An 18555-nucleotide genomic window follows, 5' to 3' on the forward strand; every position below is an offset into this window, starting at 1 on the left:
TCCAAAACGCACAACCACCGGAGAGTGTGAAGTTGAAGCCGGAAAAACTAAAAAAAGTGGTCCAAAGGTGAATTCCGTCATAGGGTCTCACTAATGTGGCAAGCACATTATGCACTACCTTGTTTTAAGCCACTTGTCGTAACGATATGGCTCCGCACTTTGGGCGGCCATGGCGCACTGATACAACGAATGCATCCCCATCAGCATTAATTTTAAGCGCTTTATAAGGGACGCTCAAAAAAAGCATTTCAAATAGCCAGTTATGTCCTCAAGCTTCACTGTAGGACTTCTGCGAAGGAAATGGCATCGCTATCACGAGCAAAGAGGGCAAGGCTCTGTGGTTGCACGTTGGGTACATAGCCACCGTTAAGCTTTCATAGTGTTACAAGGCCCGTGTGTTGCAGCTACGTTTACTGCTTTAGCATAAAAAATAAATTTAAGCAACAATACTTTTATTTCTGTTAAAGAGGCATGATCAGAACACGTTGTAAGGTATGATGGGGGACCAGTGGCATATAAATGGCTAATTGCATAGCAAAAGAGAAACGATAAGTGATGGACGGGCTTTGCTCTTTTGGTATGTATGCTCTCTTGGTATATGCTCTCTTTGCTCTCTTGGTATTAAGGAAAACGCTCCCAAATTAAAGAAATGAATTCAACGATGTTGTTCAAATACCTCTGAAGGGGTTTCCAGGCATTACGAAGGGCGAAAACATAAGGAAAGCCAAAGAGTTCAAAAGAAAGAGAGGGACTCAAATTATTTTAAAAAGAAGATATTGCAATTATTGGCGCTTGAGACAGCTTGGTAAAGCCCTAGGTCATTCCTGTTTTACCTTTCTTCTCTTGTTATTAAAAGTCCTTTGATCAACCCTTTGGAGAATATGATCGCATGTTGAGTTGGCGTCCTTTACGCTCCTTTATCGACGACGGCTATCCTGAACATAAAGATAGATGGAAGTGCTTGCACACTTCACAAACAGAAATCATTTGGGGAGTTAAACGTGATGACGCGATAAGCTGCAACGCAAAGAGTAAAGACCACGTGAGAAGGGAACCGGCTACGCATAAGCTGCGCTCCAAAACATATGGTCCTCTGTGCATCCTGCGGGGCTATACCGTCGTGCTTCCACGCGCACAGTAGCCCCTGTTCCTATCCTAGTCATACATCCAGCCGCTTAAAATCGTCGAAGTAGCTACTCGTAGGCAGCACGAAAGTGAGGTGGCGTACGACGCTTTTCGAACACTTCCGCATACAGCCCCACGTACGACGCTCGTACATATATTGCTTTTTTAGATGCGAAGCAGCTTATAGTCGAGCCTGTTCCCTACAGCCCCACTACGCATGCCTGGCCAGGCACCGCTGATGATGATTGTGGCACGATGCCTGTAGGGACTGGCCAACCAATCAATCCATCACGAGATAGCTTCGCTTTCAACCAAAGTCGTTATCTTCCCGCAGGGGAACCCTAAGTACCACACCCCCACTGCGCATGCCTGACCAAGCACCGCTAATGATGATTGTGGCGGGATGGTCCTAGGGATTGGCCCACCAAAAAATCCATCACGAGACAGCTTCACGTTCAACCACCGTTGTCATCTTCCCGTAGGGGAACCCTGAGTAGTATGCGAGGCGTTCCTCCTCTCCTCTCCGACGCTCCTCTCCTCTCCGGGATTGCCCAACGAATGGCAATACCTGCAGCTCCGCGCGCGATAATGCTAAGCAGCTTAGGGTTAGAGACGTGACGGTAGCCGCTGCATACTCCACTGGGGGCGCCCCTGTAGCTCCACGGTATAAATGACGCGCGCGCGCGCTCCGCTCCTCTCATTTTCCTCCCGCAACGCCGCGATTGAACTGAAATCTAAAAGAAACTTGAGTTGACCCCATGGCTGCTTCGCATACTACTCAGGGTTCCCCTATGGCAAGATAGTGAAATTTTTGTTTGTGGTGCGTAATAGCTGTGAGGCGGGCAGTGGGGGAAATCTCCGGATCAATTTTGACAACCTGGATATCTTTAACAGGGGCGCCCAAATCTCGCACGCGGGCGTTTTTGCGTTCCGCCTCTGTCAGAAAACCAGCCACCACGGCCGTGATGAAAGCAGCGTCCATGGCCGCAGCGACCCAACGCCTCAGCCCCTGAGGCACTGCGGCGTGTGACTCAATTAGTTGCCTATATGACACTGACTGAATAGTTTCAAACTCCGCCGGAACGACGTTGCGTAGCAGCACTTTTTTTGTTAGCGCGGCAATATTTTGAAGACAGCATTTTGGTGTTGATCCGTCTCGTTGTGGTCTCTGGTGATATTTTATTTTCTATTATGCTTCAACAACCAGACCATGCGTTCATGTTTGGTATTATCTTGCGCTGACAACTTCATTGACGTGCGTGGCATTAGACAAATGCAATTTTGTTAGGCGGAGTTGCGAGCGCACTCGCACTAGAAGGCAAACTGATGGGCGTACGGGGGACCCTATAGTCTTCGCTCCTAAACTGCGGGAATGTCGGGTTCTTTCATCTAACTTTTTGCGTTTTAATTATGTTTTGACACTGAAGAGAAAAGTTGAGTTGAGCATGGCTTTCAAAATTTGTACAAGTCAAAGTAAACCCATCAAAGTGCAAGCATCTCTTGTTCCAGAACAATGCGCCTTCATTGACGACACGATACACAGCAGCACGGGAGAATGACCCAAAAATGCCGAAACACTGACTATTAAATTTGGGCGCACTCTGCCACTTGCAAATCTTGGCGTGCCAATGGCACGAAACATTGTTCCTCAGAGCTCCTCGCTTACGCACGCAATAGCTTGAATGTCAGACTTCTTAAATTAAACCCTCGAAATACAATAATTTTGTTTTAAAATTAATGTAGACACCTCTTGTATAGATAAAAAAGGAACCCGATGTGTATCTCACCGTCGCCATCTAGTTGGCAAAATAACATCAAATATCCGGCACCACATTTCACGGCTTCGTAAAATATTTCAGCAAGAGATAAGTAAAAGGGGCTGCAGTTTAAAGGAATACCATACTTTACCTTGCCAAAGCCTATTGTTCTGGCGTAAAAGCCCTTTGCGAGTTCAGAAACTTGTCTCAAGCATTTCGGGGGGTGAGGCTCATAACACGGAGTGGCAGCCATTTTCCACGCCTATATGAAAACAATTGTCGTTTGCCGTACTCCTCCTTATCAATAAAAAGAACAATGTAATAAACAAAATCAACCAAGGCTATTTTAACCGGCTTTATCAAGCATAACAAGATGTAGTGTTGGGCGAGTTGGTGATTCATTTTAAAAATAGCTACAGCGCAAATATAGCCAAGGACGCAGAAAGAAAGAAAGCGCTCGTCCCGTCGTCTTTCAGTGTCCTTGTTTATATCCGTCCTTGGGCTATTTTTCGAATGATTTACCAAGCAGCCAACGCCGAGCGCACTGAAGTTTAATTCAAGAGGCGAGGGTGCCCGTTGGCTGCGCAGTGCGCTCGGATACGGCGGTAAAACTTCTGCAGGTAAGTTACCGTTGGCGGAGCAGGAACGGTACCGTTACACTGTAGCACGGTACGCCAACACTCTGTAATATCCTCCTCCAATACCGCCTCAACCGTTCGCTACACCTCCCTCCAATTTCCTCTTCCCTCTTCCTCCACTATCAACTGCCTTCTGTGTACGCTGCTCTCGGCTTTCCCACTCTTCCGCCTCCCCTTATTCAGAGGAATCGTTCGATCGGGAGAAAGAGACGGGAGCCTAAGAGCTGCGCTGTACGTTGGCCCGACATGTGACGAGCAAAAGAAACACTCAGGCGCTGCGCTTAACAAACCCACCTTGGGTAGGTGCTTCTCATGCCCTGCGCTTCCCCTTAGTTGGGATATAGAGATGTGCATGCGTACCCATTTGCCAATGTTGATTTTAGGAAATTTTAGGCGTTTCTTTCCAGCTAGGAGTATCCACCAGCATCAGAAAGTCGTAGGGAGCAAGGAAAAATCGACAACATTAAACACATGTCTAGTTTGAGATTCTTAAAATAAAAGAAGAATGAAACTGACATTGCCTTTGAAAAAATTCACCCGCATTTCCCCGAAGGGGAGCATGGGGAAGTGCGAATGCACGGGTGATGCGAAGGAACTCTTCTTGGCCAATCGCCCTAAGTGGGTATGTGGTGGGGTCGCTTTCGCACTTAAAAACTCTTCTTGGCCAATCGCCCTAAGTGGGTATGTGGTGCGGACGGACGGACGGTGGTGGACGCGTGATTCAGGGTCGCTTAAGAAGTGCATTCGCACTTAATAAACGCAAGCTACACTTAAACGATTATTTGAGGGGAGAGCACTGTTTAGGGTGTACTGAACAAGTTTTAAAAGGGAGCGAAAGTATGTTTTTTTACAAGTATTACAGTGGTTAGTTTATGCCTGTAAACAATTTCTCGGCATTTCTTTCCCGGAAGCGGTGGTATAATTCGATACAATTGGCTCCACGGACCTCGCAGTCATCATGCCCGTAACGCAGGAAAAGCTAGTAACTTAAAGGTCGCGACCAGCAGTAACCACATATTCGGAAGACGGCCATCGACGGGCACCGCCGGTTCGCTGTTATTGAGTTTTCTGGGAGGCGTTTGAAATTAACCAGGTTCATATTCTAAAGTTTATAATTATTTGCTGCATTCACTTGTCTCCCCGTACATTGCTTAGCCCTCTGGTAATATATTTACTATTCTCTAAAATAGGGGTCTCAAACACGCGGCCCGCGGGCCGCATGCGGCCCGCGGCCCTCTTATCAGTGTCTTGGTTCATTTATTTTTGTTTTTTACGCAAATGCGTGTGTGCACGCCCTGCTTGTGTAGCCAAAGACGCAGATGACTGCTCGAAAAAACTTGGATATGGCTTGTGACTCGGAAGCCGAGGTACGTGCCTTATTACCACAAGTGTATCAGAGCCCACCAGGGCATACCAAGCCACCATGAATATTTGCATCCTGGAAAATAACATAAACCGTTGCCGGCATCCAGAGCAAAGCTACGTTGCCTCTGTGTATTCTGAAATTCTTTTCATCGGTGCACATTGCTACTACCTACCAAAATTACACTCACATTTTCACAGATGGATCAGTGATGGATACGTCATCTGCCATCGGAATATGGATCCCGTCAACCCGCGCAAAAATTACCGCTAAACTAGGTCACAAAACTTCGTTGATGGTTACTGAACTCATGGCCCTGCTTGCTGCATTGCAACACATTTTAACTGCTTCAGTTAAGGCATGGGCAATCTTTACCGACTCTCGAGCAGCCCTTCAGCACCTCATGGTGCTGCTACAAGAGCAGCTTGCTCAAGAAATTATTGGCCTGCACACGCAGGATATAAACAACCACCACGTCGTTGTTCTGCAGTGGCTTCCATCTCACTGCGGTGCTGCTGGCAACGACGAAGACGACAGAGCTGCTGTATCAGCGCATTACAGACCAATTATTACTCCAGTGCCTTTCACAAGGCGAGACGGAGCGACTCTGTCGTCATCGCTTGCCAAGCGTTCTCAGCGATTGTTGTGGACCGACCCAAATAAGACCTACGATCCGCTGCACACAATAGACCCAGAGTGTCGATTTTGGGATGCCAAGTGGTCTGTGCAAGCGAGATGAAGCTGTTCTACATCGAATACGACTGAATGTGGCTTACACAAAACATTCCCTTTTTAAACTACATTGAGTTTCCTCCCCTCTGTGCCCTACCTGTACAGTTCGCGAGGACCTGAAACACGTTCTCTGCGCATGTCCTCGCTACAAACTTGAGCGTACCATGGCACAGCTTTCTCAGGGCCTGCCCGCGTCCGCCCAGATCTCTTCGAGTCACCTCCTTGGGCCCTGGCTTACAACCGGCATGGCAAGTCGCACAACAAATGTGCTCTTGACGTTCCTTCCGGAGCACTAGACTTGTGAGTCAGCTATGAAGTCTCAGACAAATCATTATATCGCCTGAATGTGTGTGTGCTTTTTATGTGCGTCTGTGTGTTTGAGTATTCATGTGTAAGTGAGAGTTTTCATATATTTTCATTACACCTTCACCCCCATTTGGAGTACCAAGTCGGGTGCCCAGCCTGGCTGATTTCACTTGCCCAATAAAGATGTTCCTCTCTTTCTCGTCTTTCACGGGTTTGCGTTACCAGAGTGGACACCCCTGCTTTCCGGAGGCCCCTCTATTCGGGCGCGTTAAGTCGCGTGCACAATGATCGCAAGCAAGTGAGACTTGCGAATCGAGCACTCTACAGTGCGCACAGGGCTGGGCGAGCACAGGCCGCGGACAAACTCCCCGCGTCGTTTTATGACCCTGCAAACGGGGCTGTGTGCCGCTAATGAGTAGGCGGCGCCTTGACCAGAGTATTCCAGTCTTCCGCGAAAGCGCGAAGGTTTCCGGGCGTTGTGTGGTGTTTGCGGATATTTGTTTTCCTGTTTGTCGTCATGTCAAACACTTTTACTTCACTGCAGATGTGGCAAAAAGGGCGTAGCCACATGTTAGATTCAGGGTTCGGGCTCCAAAATGCGCCCACGTGCGTTTAGGGGCAGATCGCAGCGTTATTCATGGCTTGGGAGAGAGCGACATCGCGCTGCAGAGGAAAAGACTGAACATTGCACGTCGAAACTGTGTCAGACAACAAGCGCCCCAAACAGAGACTCAAAACTAAGCGCCTATCCTCCGACTCGCAACCTGTTGACAGCACTGTGAAAGGTATCGCCCCAAGTCAATCACGATAGGGCGCACTACATAAACGTGCTTCTACGCGCCTGTCGCCTCCGCGAATGTGACAGGTGTCTTTTTGACCTTTTGTTTTTTTTGGAAGACCTGAAAAGGACGAAGGTTTCTGCTATGGAAGCCTAACGGGCCACAATGTCGTTGTCCAAGCAGTCTGCAAAACGCAAAGTGGAAGACGAAAAGAGGTGCTTTCAGTAGCGATGGGAACTTTCTTATTTCTCCACGGAATCAAGAGACAAGGTGTTGTGCTTAGTCTGACACCAGACTATTGCTGTGCCAAATGAGTATAATGTTCGAGGCCACTTCATGTCTTGCCATCACGAGAAGTATGGTGCTCTTACTGGCAACGTTCGCGAACACACCGTGACTCAACTGAAGGCGGCTTTGGGAAAGCAGCAAAACCTGTTCAAAAAGGCGGCCCCAGCAAGCGACGAAACGGTCAGGGCAAGCTTCGTCGTTTCTGAACTTATCGCCAAATCATCAAAGCCCTCCACTGAAGGCCTGTTCATGAAGCCGTGCCTGCTCGGAGCCACTGATGCTACATGTCCCAGCATGAAAATGACATTCGAGAAAATAAGCCTCTCCCCGAACACAGTCACCCAGAGAATAAACAAGATCATTGGAGACATCGAAAAAAGATTAATCAAACGCTGCCATGTGTTTAAGCATTCTCTATTGCAGTTAATAAAGGTAGTGACATCACAGACAACGCACAATGTGCTATTTTTGTATGGGGTGTCGACAAAAACCTGAATGTGACTGAGGAACTCCTGCACTTAATCCCAATTAAAGGCACGACCACTGGGGGCGGATATTCTTTCTGTTCTCGAGAGAGTGGTCAAACACGCTGGATTACGTTGGGAAAAGTTGGTTTGTTTGGCTACAGACGGTGCGCCACCAATGGTGGGATGAAAGGTGGGCTTGTTGGTCGATTGCGGAGGAACCTCGCTCCACTCGTAATCACCAATCAATTTGCCGCGGTTCATTGCATTTTGCACCAAGAAGCAATGTGCGACAAGTCTCTGCAAATGAAGAGCGTCACGAAAATCGGGCTGAGCGCAGTGAACTTCATCCGTTCAAGAGTTCTTAACCACCGCTAATTGTTATCTCTTTTAGAAGCGGTTGGCAGCGAATATGGTGATAATTTGTACCATACAGAGGTGCGATGGCTGAGTCGTGGAAGAGTGCTGAAACGATTTTTTATCTCCGAGAGGAAATTGACGCCTTCATGAAGAACAAGAACAGGGTGATTGTTGAGCTGTCAGACGAAACGTGGCTTCTCTCCCTTGCGTTCTTCACTGATATCACTGATCATTTGAGCTGTCTCAACGTTAAACTTCAGTGAAAAAACAAACTGATCACAAAAATGCATGACGACGTTCAGGCCTTTCCATTCCAATTGTAGCTTTGGGAGAGACAGTTGATAATTCAGAAGTTTGATCATTTTCTTACCCTGAAGTCACTGGAGAACGTGGATAAACAATCCTGTGATAGCTTCGCTGACCTCTTCCATAATCTCCACAGAGAATTCGAGGGACGCTTGCAAAACAGCACCAGCCTCGCAGATGAATTCCTAATTTTTTCGTTTCCGTTCTCGGTGCCGGTGGATGACGCACCGCCCGAGCTACAGATGGAACTTCTTGAGCTGCAGGCTAACACCCCGTTGAAGCAGACATTTCAGGACGTGGCTGTACTAGACTTCTCCAGGTTTCTTGACGACGCAAGTTTCCCGGAGCTACGTCAACAGACTGCCAGGATCATTGCCATGTTCAGAAGCACCTACTTGTGCGAACACCTGTTTTTCTTGTTGAAGGTGAACAAGTCAGCTCTCCGGTCGAGGATGTCTGTTGAGAACCTGCGATCGACCATGATGATCATTTCTGCGCAAGACGTTCATGCGGACACTTCTTCTCTAGTCGCAGCCACGCGTTGCCAGGCATCAAGCCAGCATGTTTAGAACAATAGCAGCTATATTGTTCTTCTCAAGGAATAAAGTTTTGTCACTTTCCTAACTGATACTCGCAATATTTTCTCGTCTCTTATTATCAATAACGTTTCATTCCAGTAAGATACTCAGACGCAACTGCCTTTAAGCCTTTTTTTGCGAGGCACCCAATGCGGTCACCGTGTGTTGAAGCATAATTGTGGAACAAATATTTTATCTTTCAAAACCGGCGTCCTCATTTTAGTCATCCTGTAGATCGGTGTCGATATGTGTCTCAAATTCTGACACCCAATTTCATTCAGGAATCTATTTGATGGATTATAGGTTTCAACGCAACGACGCAACGCAGGCGATGAGGCTCGGCGCAGTGCAGGTCTCCGGATTAATTTCGACCACCTGGGGATCTTTAACGTGTGCCAAAATCTCGTACACACGGGCGTCTTTGCTTTTTGCCTCCATCAGAAAAGCGGCCGCCGTGGCCGGTAATCGAACCCACGTTTTCAAGCTCCATTTCGGAATGACCAAGTGTATGTGCAACATGTGGGAAAGACCTACTTGTTTCTTTCAAATGGCAGCGTTATCTCAGATTTTGTTACCCCCGCTCCCCTCCCTTCGTTTCAACCTTTTTGACTATCCTGGCCCTTGCGGGACTAAAATTCGTGACTGCGGCCCGCTGGCTCACGTGAGTTTGAGACCCCTGCTCTAAAATAAGAATTATATACTAGAGATTTCCTGCTTGAGCGCTCGTGGCTACTGCAATATTTTCAAGGTATTCCAAGCTGGCCATGCCGTAAGGGGCTCTGCGCTACGCGGAGCGACGGGCTCAAACAAACACGGACGTAGTCCAAGTTCCTGGTTTATTGTTGCAGAGGGTTCGTAAATTTAGGGGAGCAGAACGATTTGAGTTCCCCAAACGTATAGCTCGTTTTCCCGACACACAAGGTGGGCTGCGGCGATAGTTTAGCTAACTAGGTAGATATCGCGCGTCCCTACAAGAGAAAACTTCAACAGGAAAGGGTTAAAGAATCGGGCACGCGGAAATCATGCTCCGTGCACGAAGCGGCACGGAATCGATGCAGGCTGTGGCCGAGATAACTTATCGAGCTATGTAGAATGACATTTTTATCAAAAAGAATGTTTTACATGCGAGAACGAAGATGATGCTGTGGTGAAAAGTTTAGTAAGGACGATCATTCCCTCTTCTACAGAAAGCGGCGATCGAATACCTGCCACACGTATGAGCCAACGTTCCATATATATGGTGGCCGACGATCTACCGACCGGCCAGCAGCCCTAAAAAAACTTGCATTTCCCAGCGGCCTCATTCCTTAGGGGCGACTTACTGTACAAGCCGGGTCAAATTCCGAAGACTTCCAATCCCAGAAAAGGGCGGAGTACCAAGCCAGAGAGTCGCTCGTTCCTATTTTAGTGGCAAGCGTTCGTTTTCCACAAAGGCAAACGAATGGGCATGGCGACTTCCACTACCTCGGTGCAAGCTCAACTCCGTGACTTCCAGTGGCAGCACATGTCGTAATTCTCTCTCAAACCCGGCATCGCGGTATTTTGAAAAGATGGAGGCCCCCCTCCTCCATCCCTCCCTCAGATATCGTCAAGGTCAGGGGCCCCTTTAAGGCATGAATTCCCCTTTCAAATGTACGCACTTGACAAGGGACGCCTGCACCCGTTGAAGAAACCGGTGGGTGCCAGTCGGAACGCGGATTCCAAACGGGTACGTCTCGCATACGAGGGGAGTGCTGTACCTCTGAGCAACCGATTTTATTCCTATTGCCGGGTTTGGGCATGAACAAAAAGGCACGTTCACCGGCAAAAGCGCTATCGCTGCGGTTGCTAGAGTAGCCAAATTAAAAACACGCAACTTCAATACTTTTTCCTCATACGGAAGCCAGTCCGGTACACACGGCTTGGCCTTCTAGACTACTACGATTCTTCTGACCTCTGTGCCATCGCTGTGGTTCCCGAGACACGGCGACCTGCGGCAGAATCGCGGCTGCATAAGTGCATAAATCGACGCAGGCGGTGGCACGCAACTTGTTGCAACAACGCGAATGTAAAAGTAAATGACATAAATGGCGTGTTCGAAACTGCCCATAAGTTGTTACGAGCGCTGCTGGAAAAATGCGGTGATCCGATATTTAAGTTCTCTATAACAGCAGTTCCCCGCAAGCGAGCGCGTTGCCCAGGTCTCCCCGAGGCTCCTCTATTCTAAATAGAGGTTGTGCGGGTCTTCCATTCTCTAGCAGACTTCTTGGCTCTGGTGTGAGGTGTACACTGTTAGCTCTTCAGGCCGAGGGGCCAGCAAAGCGTGGGCACTTCCGAATATGTCGCCGTTGACCACCGGCCGGTCGCGAAAGGCAGCCTGAACAAACTTATTATACTATCGCCCTGTCAATTCGGCTTCCCTTCCGGATAATCCACTGACGTTGCGCTTATTTTTTTTACTGACCAATTAAAAGGGGCTATCGACAGCGGTTACTATGCGGGCAGCGTTTTCATTCTTTGCAATAAACTTGAAGCACTTGGTGTAACTGGACCACCATTGCTATTAGTGCGTAGTTATCTCCGTAACCGTACACAGAAGGAGGTAATTTCTAACGCATATTCCTCAACCAAATTAACTAACATAGGCTTAACTCAGGGCTCCATTCTGGGGTCTATATTATTGATTTAGCGAATTGCCTCTCTTCGTCCAGTTGACACCACAATTTTTAACTCCTATAGTACTATTACGGCCTTAACTGGAAAACTAAATTCTGACAGGTCACAGCAGGCTCAGTGGTGCATAAATAATATGCCACAAATTAACGCGTCTAAGACAGAATTGTTTTTTTTTATCTTCAGTTTATTCTGTGAGATTACAAGCCCATATTGACACTTTCTTTTTTTCAATTGCAATGCACTGAAGTTTTGTTTCTCTGCTATGTACACTAAAACTATGCCCACTTCTACATTGTACAAGAGGTCCCCTTATAGTTTCTGGCTATGGGACCTTTTCCTGTATAACTTGCCTATGTTATGTGTATTTCGTACAAATCAACCTTTTCTTATTTGATTTGATGTGATTTGATCAAGGCTCTGCTGGTGCCTACAAGAAAGATTCGTTTGTTTTGGTAACAAAAGTTGTTTGCGTGAATTACAGACGTAGTAAACATATGTTTTTTTATTAAGCGCGAACAACAGTACAAATTATTGGCAGCAACAACATTTTTATCAAACGCTTTTCAGCCGCCCTATAATTTATTTTCTGCCTAAAATGCAGCCTGAAGTGCCGTCAAACTAATATATGGCATTGAAATGATTTCCTACCGTAGGTTTTTGATGACGTCAGCCTAAACAATGTAACTGGTCAGTAAAGAGCCTAGTACTGACAATAAAATACAGCGCACTGTACACCGAGTTCAGGGCCTTCGTACAAACTAGTGAGAACTGCTAAGGACGTTGCACGACGGAACATAACCTTTCCAGGAGCTACAGACTGCGGGGATGCGAAATGTTAACCCCTTCGATTTGGAAATGACAGAGTTGACCCCTTCCACCAGGTGGCGGACTGGGATCCTCGCGGTCGTCCTTATGCCCTGTTTCACGAGGGTTGTCGCCGCAAGTCGATCTTCCGGCTCGACTCGCGGCAGCTGATAGGAACGACGAGACCGACGCGACGGGACCGACAGCGATCAATAGCCCCCACGCATGCTTCTGATTTATAAGCTTTTGCTACTGAGTGACTTCCATGTCGTTTTATTCATACCGGAATTACGTTTCCTTTCTCGCGCAAGCAGTCCGTTACCTTGGGGGCTCAGTCCAGCTTGGCGTGCTGGACTTTAGTCTGGTCCACCCAGCCGAACGTATCGTACCAATAGAATTGGTTCCTTACTTTAGCGTATATTTGTCGGTACGTATTCATTTCACGCACTCCAGTGGAGGGTGTAACTGCGGTCGTATGCCTAGGAGAGTCCGGTTGGCGTTCAGGCGGAAGTGTTAGCACTGCTACTGCGGCTTTCGAGGCAAGTCCTCGGGGAGACAGGCTAAAACGGCCGACTTGATGTTCAGTCCCTTCTAAATATTGCAGTAAGTGGCTTTATGATCCTTGGACAAGGAGGTGTTAAATATTCGCTACGCCTCAAGCTTCTCGGTGGTCTCTGAAAAGTACAATGATCGAATACATTATCAATTTTTTCGGGCCATAAAATAACGGCGTCATCAATTTGACTTAGTGCCAACAGTTGTTTTCTTGGTTCCCTCTTTGTCGTGCAACATTTTTTGTAGTCTGTTGCAACGCTTCTTTCGCCTGCTATAGAACGAGAAATCTGCGCTTTCTCGCAGAAAAGGCAACTTCATGCATATGAAGCCTGAAAGAATCAATGGGCACGCTGGTGTTTAATAAAATAAGGCATGTAGATGCTACTCTCTTCGAAAGAGCAAAAGTAAAAAAAATACGCAGCTGCACCCGAGAAAAATGGCTTCAGTGTGTGGTACTACGCAATTTGGTCGTTCCTGTCGTCGCCTGTGCTTGCAAAGCACCCGCCGCTGCTCGTTCGCGGAATGTCAGAGCACGTAGTATCCCGCGCAACGGCAATAAATTAACCTAATGCGACTACGCCTTCCGACAGTTTTGCCCATCTGGCCGACGCTGGTGCCGCCCTGGAATGAGGAAACTAAACACAACAAAACAATTTATTCGCGGTTGTCACCACCTACGTGCTGACGGAATAAAGAGGATAGGACGTTTGGGCTACAGAGCACAAATAGAAAAGCAGAAATAGACTTTCTGAAAGTTGCTTGAGAAAAATGAGGAATTTGTCATTGGCAATGAACATTGCGCTAGGAAATGTTGTTTCGATGGTAATCTTCCGAATGAAATATGCGTATTCCCGAGGTTGCTTTTGCCGGATTCTCCTTACCAGCATTTACGCTAACGACGCTGGGAATGGGGGCAACTGTATGCATGGGGAACGAGGAGCCCGACAAGAGATAGGAAACTACTTTTACAGCTATTTTTTATGTACATGCGGCTGTGGTTTGTGGTGTAATAATGTCCTCTTCGTTGCTCTATTGCGCTGCAGGAACAAAATATGCAAACGCCCGAACGCTTCTTTCTGGACTCGTAGAATTGTGAGCCTGTTAATGTGGATCCCGAAAAGCGTTCCATTTCACGTTAAGTTTTATTCACGGCAGTACGATGAAAATGTGAATTTGCCTTCTGGTCGCGTATGCGACCAGAGCCGGTAGAGCCGGTAGAGAGCCTTCAGCTAGCCAACTGTATGAATACTCATTTTATTGAAGCTGGTGCGCACCCAACACACACTGATAACGGCGGCCGTGGCGCGACTGGCATTCCACGATTGTCCAGCTCTCTTTTTTGAACCTACGAACGATACCGAAGTACGGGACCTTATGGGAAAAATAAATAATTATGCAGCGGCAGGAGTTGATGGGTTTTATCGAGTGTGATTAATCACGTGGCACTAGAACTAAGTGAGTGTTCGCGTACATTATTAATCTATGTCTGTCCACCGGTGTTATTCCTGAGGAACTTAAAGTTGCTAGAGTGATCCGATTCATAAAGAGGGAGCACACGACAATGTATCAAATTACAGACCAATATCGGTCCTGACAGTTTTTTCCAAGGTATTTTAGGGAATAATCTATAATAGACTATCGACTTTCTTTCTTAAACATAATGTAATTTCCAAGTACCAATATGGTTTCCAAAAATCTAAATCAACAGAGCAAGCATTACTGTACATTAAAGATAAAATAATGGCAAACACTGAAAACAGACAGTTCACAATTGGACTGTTTTTAGACCTTAAGAAAGCATTTGATTCGATAGAGCATAATATTTTGCTAAATAAATTGGAGAGGTATGGAATACGTGGCATGGCAGGTAACCTTTTAAAAAGCTATGTGACTCAAAGAAAGCAGTTTGTTCAACTAAACTCCATTGCATCAGACATATTAGAGCTAAAACAAGGTGTCCCGCAAGGCTCCAAGTTAGGCCCGTTACTGTTTATAGTTTATGTAAATGACATCATAAATATAGAAGGTCCGCAAGAACTTGTAATGTATGCGGATGGCACTAACGTTTTCTTCACATCTGATAATATAATTCAACTTCACTCAATAATAAATGTGTACTTGTCACAATTATGAAATTGGTTATTAGATAATAAATTGCAACTTAACGCTACAAAGACAACTTACATGATATTTAGGCCGTACAATAAAAATGTCGAGAAAGAAATCCCCATTATATTCAACGGAACCAAGTTAAACCGAGTGACAGAACCGAGGTTCTTAGGTGTTTGGTTTCAAGAACAACTTTCGTGGAATACGCATATTGCTCACCTGTCCTCCGAACTCTCTAAAAGTATAGGTCTCATATATAGAATCGGCCATTTGATAATACTATAATTGAAACAAAACTTATACAATGCTCTCATTTATTCGAAACTATGCTACGGGATTTTGGTGTGGGGGACCACAACTAAAACTAATTATAACAGGCTTATTGTATTGCAAAAAAAAATTTTGCGCATAGATTTATATTATCATGGCTGTTACGCAGATTTGAGTAGTCCTTTACTTACTTAATATTAAATGCTTCGAGCTGACCAAATTTATTACATGAAGCTTATAAGCAAAAGACTCATAATCAAGTTAACAATAAACCTTCTAGCTACCATCTCAGGCATACAATATGGCACACTCCAAAAGTAAGAACGAACTATGGTGAGCAATCTTTCCTGTACCAGTCAACTGAAATATTAAATAAATTACGAGAAAAATAAACTTCGACGGCAGTGAAGTTACTTTAAAAAAAGGTCAAAGAAATGTTACGTAAGCAAAACGCTCCCAATACTGATATATAATTAAGGGTTTGAAGTATATGTCCACATGTTCCCCTAAAGGTAGAAATTAAAAAAAATCAACAACAAAAATATATTAATACGTAATTGTGACATAGTAGTGTAACTGATGGAAGTTCATGCGTGCGAATTACTGAGTTTATGTGTACATTGTGATCCCGTTGTTAATGTGAGACCTATGTTTTGGATAATACATAATAAATGTAGTAATGACTTTGCTTTGTGCTATTTCTCTATTACGATTGTGCAATCATGCTTAAATTTGTGAACAGACGTGTTGTTATGTACGCTGTAAATCGGGTGGCTGAGGCCTTTGTCAGGCCACGTTCGCCTTTAGTCTCAGCCTCCCCTTGGTTTTTGCGAAGAAATAAAAAAATCAAATAAAAACATTCGGGACACAACCACACGCACACAAAAATATACTATAACTAGTAGGAGGGACTGATCAGTGAGGGAGAAAATTATGTTAAGCCGCCATTTATTTTGTTTTCTGCGACAGAACGACAAGAATTTTATTGCCTTCTAAGCTAACCGAATAAAAAATACCATCACGTCTATTTCAAGCGAACAGAGATTAGCCAGCTTTTAATAACTACAAGGTCTCCCTTTTTACAACAAACGAGTAGAGACTGCCGACAGTATCGCGCTTTCGGAGCAGAGCTGTGTAGTAAACGCACCCTGAGAGCAGTGCGGCGAGGCTTCGGAGAAGTACCTCCGACACCCCCACCCTTCCATACAACGCTGTAGTGAAGTTAGGCTGTTTGGTGCGTAAGTTGCATTAGCAATACAAAAAAAGCGTTAGTTCTTGAAGGTCTGTCTAGTTCTGCTAACTATAAATTAGTGGGCTCAGCTTATAATTTTGACAAGCGGTAGCACCGTCGGTGCCTGGGTTGGCCACTATAAAAATCACACTAATGGGTATAACGCGTGTTCAGTTGTTTCTGTCTTGTCCTAACTAGGTAGCTAACGGTGAGGATGTTTATAATCAGGAGCTCCCGCCTACTGTTAATACATGGGGTCCATCAGGGTGCGTGTGGTAACCAGAAAAAGCTTGAAATCGCGTTTGATTGGAGCTCTCCCGAAATAAATTGCACCAAGATGGTTTGCTCAAGCGACTACTTGCCCACAGAAAGCGTTATCTCAGTAGGTATAAAGGATACTCATTAGTCCCACTTTTATGATAAATAACATGGTCTCCTATGTGAGGAGTTTGGTTGCAGAACGTCCCGACAGATGGCGAGCGCTATGCGAACGTGGGGAAGTTGTTCGGAATCGCGCGATCAGAACGGTGTAAGATAAAAAATCACGCTGGCTTCTTAACAGGAGTGTAGGACGAAATGCTTAAAATGTTGTTTGTACAACTGCATGGGCACTATTTTCAAGCAAAAAAGAAAGTTATCTATCAACGTGCTGCATTGTTATTGTTATTGTATTCCAAATGTTCCTAAATATATTGAATAAATTATCAAAACACAACTTCTATAACCGCACTTTTGACGCTTCTAGTTTAAGCAGAAGCAATGTCTTGTGGAAAAAGTAGAATGACCTTTTGAATAGAGGCACAAAACAAAATGTCACTGAAAGACTTACATTTGATAACAGGGAAGTGAAGGGAACCGAACTTGCTAATCGTTTTAACGACTTCTTTGTTGAAGTAGGCGGCACTCATTCTTCTCCGGAAGCTGATATTTGTATTTCACCAGTACAACTATCTCTCTTCCTTGAACCTACATGTGTTATAGAAGTTTGTGAAATTTTCGACTGCCTAAACGCAGCCATCGCCGGATTGTGGATGGCCTTGAAAATCGGCCGATAAAATACGTAGTGGATGTGACCGCATTACGGACTGATGTCTTTCCTAATAGCATGCACGTTGCCAAAGTAAGAGTGATCTATAAGCATGGTGAGAAAAATATTATAGCAAATTAGACCCCAGTGCAAATATTGCCTATTTTTACAAGGGCCTCGAAAAAGTTATCCACTTTCGCATTCAGAAGTCTTCGCTATAACATAATGTTATATCTGACCATCAGTTCGGTTTCAAAAAAAAGCCGGTCGACAGAAACAGCACTGCTAGTTCAGAAAGACAGCATACTGAAGAATTTTGAAAATGAATTATTGACACTAGCAACATATTTAGATTTCAATTACGCATTCGACCGCGTCAATCACTTAATCTTGCGGGAAAAGTTAGAAAAGTGCGGTTTCCGCGGACTATCAAACTCATTCGATCATATCCTTCAGGGTAGATCTCAATTCACAAAGTTAAGCGAACATTCATCACGCCGCAGAAGCATTGAGTGTGGAGTTCCGCAAGGAAGTATTCTAGGCTCCACTGTTTTTCTCTTTTGTGTAAAAGATATAACCATAATAAATAGTTGCTGTAAATTAGTAATTTATGCTGATGACTGCCTGGTTTTTTTTGTGGAAGGGTGTGGCGGCTTTGTTGGTTAACCCAAGCTAGTTCTGTTTTAAACTGCAAGCATGTAGTGAACAGAATGGCCTCATTTAAAATAATAAAAAAATGCGTCGTGTTTCGTGCTCCGGGAGCCACAATCAGTGTTGCGGAAACAGATGTTCTTGGCTCTTATACTGTGTCAATTGAAAAATCCGTCAAAACACTCGGTGTTATTTTTTCTCAGCACATGTCATGGAAAGACCATGTGAAATAACTACAGTCAAAACTAAGCAGAACGGTTGGAATCATAAATCGGAGTAGCTATTTTTTGCCAACCACAATTAAAAACCAATGATGCCATGGCCTAGTCAACTCTAGCTTGTGTTATTGCATGCTGGTGTGGGGTAACACTAGTAAAATAAATAAATACAACATGAGTGTATAACACAAAGCTGTGCGAATTATTGAAAATGTATATTGTCTAGAACAGATCGCTCCATTTTTTTAATAAACATCGAATTCTGAACGTGAATTATATGTATAATCACAGATTGATATGCAATTACCAAAGCGCCTTGAAGGGAAAATTAGATGTGTT

This window comes from Haemaphysalis longicornis, unplaced genomic scaffold (assembly GCF_048455015.1).
Source record: "Haemaphysalis longicornis isolate Haplotype H1 unplaced genomic scaffold, Haemaphysalis longicornis Haplotype H1 scaffold_3, whole genome shotgun sequence".
Taxonomy (NCBI): domain Eukaryota; kingdom Metazoa; phylum Arthropoda; class Arachnida; order Ixodida; family Ixodidae; genus Haemaphysalis; species Haemaphysalis longicornis.